At 35.5% G+C, this 7360-nt stretch overlaps 1 long non-coding RNA gene across 1 annotated transcript; it reads right to left on the reverse strand.

Moving 5' to 3' along the window:
• Positions 4295 to 6388, reverse strand: LOC110262951. Its single transcript, XR_002347963.1, has 3 exons — positions 6204 to 6388; positions 5841 to 5945; positions 4295 to 4871 (listed from the first exon to the last, which is right to left on the reverse strand). It is a non-coding gene; the product is annotated as an uncharacterized LOC110262951 (long non-coding RNA).

A 7360-nucleotide genomic window follows, 5' to 3' on the forward strand; every position in this document is an offset into this window, starting at 1 on the left:
TAAGGCACCAACCATGATATCAATCAAAGTTTTTCAAGCCCAAAACACATCATTCTTCAAAAACACATGATCAAACATAAAATACCACTAATTTCACCCTAGAATGCAATCAAACCAAGCTAATCCAAGAGACAAAATTCAATAAACAAAAACTAAAAGAAAGAAGGGTTGAAAGGATTTTACCATGGTGGGGTGTCTCCCACCTAGCACTTTGGTTATAAGTCCTTAAGTTGGACTTTTGGTTGGAGATCACATCAAGGAGGCTTGTGCTTCCATCCATCCTTGAGTTTCCAACCATGCTTGCTCTTCAAAAATCCTCGGGGATCCCAAACGAAGTCCATTAAGCTCTCAAGCAACCTCAAGCAATAAATTGGGATCCAAAATTGTTGGTTGTAAAGATGTATGCCCGGATCCCACACTTTGGTTCCTCTATGATCTTCTTGTGGACTTTCACTTGTACCCTTGGACGAACAACCTTCCCAAGCACCTTTGAAGCACCCACTTGAGTGTTGGACTCCTCCAAATTGGATGTTGCACCATTTATACCTTGAATTCCTTTGACAACCAACATCCATTCCTTCACCGTTTAACACTCCAAGAAGCACCTTTAGTTGATAATCTGTTTCCAAGAGAGCATATTGGTATGGGGCTTTGAAGCTCATCGAAGATATTGTTACCCACTCAAATTACCCTTGGGTTGGAGTCACTCTTGTAAACTCTTGGATGAAAGCTCCTACTTCTTGGATGATCACCTCTTCCTCACCACTCTTTTCAAGCACTTCCCTATCTCTCTCAAACTCAAGAGAGAAGGGTTCTTCTAGATCATTGAGGGGGTTGACCAAGGTGGACAAAAATTCATTGTTGATCAATCCACTTCTTGATCAAATTTCCTCAACTCTCCATTTACCTCTTCTGGTTCACTAGCTCTACCTTCCTCCTCATGTTGCAATTCTTGTCCTAGCTCTTCTTCTTTCTCTTGAGGCTCCATGTTTTCCTCCTCTCTACACTCCTTCGTTGCTCTTCCACATTCCTCAAGGAGAATGTCTTGATTACTTGAGCGTAGTGAGGCTAAGCAGTTCACCGCCTCGGCTATGGTAGCCATGAATTTCCCTTGTGTCCTATGGAACCCTTCTTACTCTTGGAAGAATGTTTGAAGGTCTTGTTGTTCTTGGGACAAGGGTTGGGAAACTTCATAATTTGATAGAAAAGAAGGTTCAAAGGTTGGGAGAAAGGTTGTGTAGTTGGAAGGTGTGTCATGTGGATGAGTGTATTGAGGTGGTGTATAAGGGTGTGCCGGTTCATATGGTTGGTAACAAGGTGTATAGACATTTTGATCCCATGGAGGTGTATGGTGTGGTACTTGAAGGTTTGGTGGTTCGGTGTTGTGTAAGGGGTATCTTTCATATCCTTGGGTTTGAAATTCATATAGTGGAGAGTTTGGGGAAGGATTTGACTCGTCATAGTATGGGGAAGATTGTTCCTCCCTCCATCGCTTCTCCCACTCCTTAATACAATTCCAACTTGAATTCATCATACCCTACAAAACAATCACAACCAAGCTCCAAGCAACAAGGGTGATAACTCATAAAGAAAGTAGAAAATAAAATAAGCAAAAGACATTAATAAACAAGAAAAACAAACACCTTAATATTAAAAAAATGACCAAACAACCAAAAAGTAAGATATTTACACTATCAACATATATACAACAACCTAAGATATAACACCGATTGTATCCCTGGCAACGGCGCCAAAAACTTGGTGAGAGAACTATTGCTGATCTAGAATTTCACAAAATATAATATATGTTCGTTGCAAGTATAGTCTAGACCAACAAACAATCCTCTCAATCAAAGTTTAGCATTTTCCAATTCAAAACATATTAACCGAGAGTATTTCAACCTCGGGTCATTCTCCGTAGGATGCAATTGGAAGTGTTACGCTTTTGGTTGTGGACAAAGGGGTTTTGAAATCAAGAAATGAAAGATTAAAAGAACTAAAGAAATTAAAGAACTAAGCAATGATCAAAATTGGAATTAGTGCAAGCAAAAAGGAAACGAGGTCAAAGCTAGTGAAAATGCTATAAATGCATGAAAAGCCTTGACTTGGGAATGAGAGTCTAAGAATCCTATCATTGTCATAACCACAACTATGGTAATTATGATGAGTCAATCTCGCTTAGTCAACCCCAACCATCGAGGAGTAAGTCAAGCAAGTATAATTGACCTTAATCCATAAGTCCTAGCCAACTTACCAAACTAGTTGATAAAAAGCTAGCTTTAACGGAAACAAGAGTCAACTAACTCCCCAAGAATTACCACTAAATGTCGGATATTATGACTCTAGTATCCTAGGAACTCAAACCATAAGCCAAGGTGGGAAAATCTACTCAACATCTATAATTGGCATTTTCACAAACACCTTGTATGCAAAAAAGTAAAATATGGGAAATTGCAAGGGAAAATAGAGAACTATAACCAACTATCAACAAAACTAAATATAAACAAGCAATCAAGCATAAAGAAAGCATGAAACATTAAATTCATCAATCAAAACTTCAAGAAACTCAAAATTGCAAATATGAACAAAGTAACTTGAACCAAAGGAAATGAAAGTAAAAGTGCTTTAATTAAATAGGAAATTGAGAGTACTTACAATTAAAGAAGCAAAATCCAAAATCAAAGCTTGCTATAAAAAGCTACAATAGAAATGGAAATAAACCCTAAGAGAGAATTCTACTCTACACTACTCCTACTCCTAATTGCTATGCTAAAATGTAAAAATGAGACCTCCTACCCTCATGCCTTCATATGGCTTCAACCCCCTTAATATAGCACTTCATTCCAGCCTTCCAAAATGGGCCAAGAGCCTTCAGAAATCGCACAGCATGTGTTTCATTAATGAAATCATGTACAGGGTCCTGTGCGTATGCACACTTGGCTGAAAGTTGACCTCTGCGTATGCACAGGTGCTTGTGCGCTCGCACACATGGAAATTCTTTCTTGTGCGCACGCACGCTTCCTTGTGCACACGCACACTTCGCTGTGTGTGCTTTTCCTTATTTTCTTCATGTTTTCTCCCTTGTACATGCTTTCTTCCACTTTTGGCTATCCATTCTTGCCTAATTAACCTAAAATCACTCAACAAACATGTCATGGCATCAAATGGAATAAAAGTGGAATTAAATTCACTCATTTAGGCACAAAAACGCATGTTTTTACATTTAGGTTCATTTTAGGAAAAATACACAAAAGTATGCTATTTTGGTGCTTAAGTGTGAGTTTATGTAATGAAATCCATCCAAATCAAGCTAAAATTTATTGGAAAATATGGACTCATCAGTCCGATTCCTCAATTACATGTTTTCACCTATGCTCAATTCTTATCTTGCAAGTTTATAAATTCTTTTCAATAACTCAATTCAATTGTGAATCACTACAAGAATATGGCCGATTAGCTACCACAAAAAGAGTCGTAAAGTCATCGCTAATCTGACGCAAAATATAATTTGTGATGGATTAACTACCGCCTAGCAGCTAATGCTTTCCTCGCTAATTACAAGTCGCAGATCAGTGAGGCAAACACAACAGTCGCTAATTCATTGGAAAGTTTTTTAGCTACCGATTAGATAGTCGCAAATCAATCACTCAAGTAAAAGCTAATTCCATTGAAGAAATGGACTAAACGATAGTCGCTAATTAGCTACAAACTCTACTATAGCAGACTCATCGATAAATGCAAGCTAACTTTGTAGACCAAATGGAATGATTAGTTGACGCTAATTAGTGAGGAATTTTTTCGAACATAACTCGTCGCAAGTTGTCCGCTAATATGATCGCAAATTTGTCACATTTTGTAGAAAATCCATAGCTAATCTTTGAAAATCCTTAATCAAATTTGTAGGAACATTGTCGCTAAACCAAAGCTATTCGAAATGATAATGTAGAGTTATGAAATAGTCGCTAACTTACTAAAATATAATATGTAGCCAATTACTTGTAATACTATCGCAAAATATCATCGCAAAGTCCTTTTAAACTAGTATTGATAGGTATCTCACAAATGTTTGTTGCAATAGAGTCTTTGATTTATTACCATCATCAACGAGTTTAGAATACCTATTTTGTTGCTATACTAAAATAAACCTCATTATTTTTTTTATTTCAGTAATTGAACTAAAAAATTATAACACATACAAATATAATTAGTTCATCAACATCAAAACTAAAGGCTCAGTTACAATGTCATGTAAAAGTAAGTATTTATTCACTTATTTAGAGATGTTTCAATTTAGCTGTACAAATGTGATCCTGCTTTTATAAAATTCATTATACATTATACATCTCAGTTTCTTATTACACATTGAAAATTAAAAAAAAATGAAAAATACAAATAAACACCACCTAAGACTTGGCAGTTGATACAGTAAGGTAAATGTATTAAACTGCATACTTGCTTCTTCAAAACTATAGGTTATCTACATTAGTATCTATGTTCGCAAACATAGTTGGTTGATTTGCTAAGATATTGCTGGGCAAGGTAGATATGTTATTTTTTGCATCATCCTCCCTTTTATTATTATGTATAAAATATGAGGAGAATCATCTATTTTAGTAAACTTGAAAGCATAAGCAAGAAAATGAAAAGAATATAAGCCTAAGAAGATTATAAACTACTTAACCAATCAATATATTCTACCAAAAATAGCAGTTTAAAGGTCACAAAAATCACTTCCAATGAGTAGGGAAAAAAAAGCAATAACATTGCAATTTCAAGAACAAAATATAAAATGCTTACCCTTAAAAAAGGAAGAGTCGTATTTATGTGCATTTGTTGATATATAGCAAGGCATCTGAAGAACTCCTATGTAGCTAAACAAATCATCACACGAGCACAAAGAAAGTAAGCAGTTTTTTCTTGTAAGTAAAGCATTTTACCAGAAAAAAGGAAGATACAGTATAAAACAGTACATCATTGAACAAAAGCATCTTCTCTTCGAGCAAATATTAGTATTTAAGATGAAGGATCTAGATTATGCCCACTAGTTGAAAATTAGGCAATATAGACATTATACATGGTTACTATGCGAAAATAAGGGGCTTGACATTCTTATTCTTATTACCAGCTACATAGTATAAACCCAAAGATTATTAACAACCATAAAATTGCAGCAGATAAAGATCTCACAATAGACTAGCATATGAGCTTTCCTCATCAAATCCAAGTGGATAGACTACTTTATCAATCTATAACAAAATTTGTCAAGAAAGCAATATGCTTTTTTCTGTGGCATGTGTCCATACTCCATCGTAAGAGTATTCAAAACTATTGCATCGGTATCATTGAGCCAAATAAGTCAAGTTGTTCAAAAGATGAGAAGAACTAAGAATCACAAATTCTCTTGTAAAAAAATTTATTGTTCAAAGACAAAGAAACGTAAAGGCCAACTCCTCCAACATGGAAAGCATGCAAAGTGAAATTTCAGTGTGTAAAGGTTAAAGACAAAACAGAGTACCTATTAAAACTATATAAAAGCAGAAATTATAGATCATGAGACCAACAAGAAAGACCAACCCCCAAATAAATAAGAAGTAACAGAATTCTAAGTTACCCAGCTGATTGAGTTCAGTTGTATGTTCTCATGACACATGGACACAGTTGACAAACTTTATATAGCTTCTTCTAGGAAAAACACAAACAATAGTTTCCAAATAACATGAGACAAGCAAGTAGATGGATTTATGTAAGAACATTTCTACCTAGCAAAATTCAAACATGAGTTATGAAATAGAAAATTCCAAATTTTTTCCACTACTTCAAAGTCAAACAAAACTATTTACCTTGCAGATATCAAGATTAGACTCATTCCTCCATGCTCCTCTCATAATCCTAGTATCATCAAAATTAAAACCTTTCTCTTGCACTGCATTAGGTGATCTTTTTTCCTGTAATGAAACATAACACATTATAACTGTGATCCCTGGACATAGACCTATTATTTTCTTACCCGTGCATAAACATCTTATGATCAAGGAAATAGAATCATAAAAATAGAAATTAAAAAATCAGAATCATAACAACAAACTCACAAACAGAACATCAAAAATTAGCATCATAGAAACAGAAATTCAAAACAAAATTAAAAAAATAAAAACCCTAATGAACAAAACAAAAAAAAGTTTGATGAACATATGCTTGCTCACCAAAAGAATGGGGATGTTTGTTGTCTTTGCAAATTGCAGCAAAGCTGAATTGCATCCTTTCACCTGTCACACACCTATATGACATGTCATATATCATGGAACCGGCATGTCATTTCACTGTATAAAAAGAAATAGCCAATGCACATTTGACGGTTTTGGTAATATAGATTAAATGAATCTTGAGTAGGGATGATATGGTTTGAATGATAAAGTAGGCCATTCATCTTAGAAACAAAATGAACAAATAAAATAATTTCAAGCAACAGAAAATCTACAAATCATACCACAGATGTTATCATTTTCAGTAAGATGCAAGTTAACAAGGAAATTTAGCAAGATAGATTCCCAACCTACATAATCCCTCCAAGACATCCCATTATTCCTTTCAAATATACAGAAGCAAGATAGATTCTCAAATCAATCACATTTTTAGTCACAATCCAAATCAAACTCAACAATCAGTCATTCTAAATTATTATAACATTTTTTACAATTATTCAATAAGCTTTATAGGCATTCTTAAATCAAAACTTTAATTTTAAAACGAAAACCCCTACCTCAATTTAGTCGAATCCATATGAATTAACCATGATAAACATGTTTATTTTGAATTTGCCACAGCAGCTATAATTCCAATGCAACCGGGACGGCGGCAGCAGCACCAACTCCGATTACACTCACAGCAACAATTTTGACAGTTCCAGTAGAACACAACAGTACTAAAATAGAGATATTGGCTATCATAATTTAATTAAGAACATAACAGAGAAACAAAATGGCAAACAGAATAAGAGTGGGAGCGTTACAGGGTTATGAATACAGGTTCAGTATCAAAACGAAGAGGCTGGTACAGTCGCTTCCCTCCCCCAGTGACAAGCTCCAACTGTAACGATTCTAACGAATACTGTGTAATAAAAAACATTAGAGGCAGAGACAGGGTCATTCTAAAGCAACAAAGGGTTCATAGATGGTGACTCTGGTAACAAGGGCACAACTGACTCACCAGTAAAGACGGCGGCAACCAAGGTTTCCAGCGACGGCAGCAGAGGAACGGCTCCTCCTCGGTCACGTCACTTTCTCTCACGCATCCGTTTCTTCCTTTCTGCGACAGCGTCGATAGCGACCTCCTCTCCCTATTCGGATCCTCCCAGTGACGG

Source organism: Arachis ipaensis, chromosome B05 (assembly GCF_000816755.2).
Source record: "Arachis ipaensis cultivar K30076 chromosome B05, Araip1.1, whole genome shotgun sequence".
NCBI classification, from domain to species: Eukaryota; Viridiplantae; Streptophyta; class Magnoliopsida; order Fabales; family Fabaceae; genus Arachis; species Arachis ipaensis.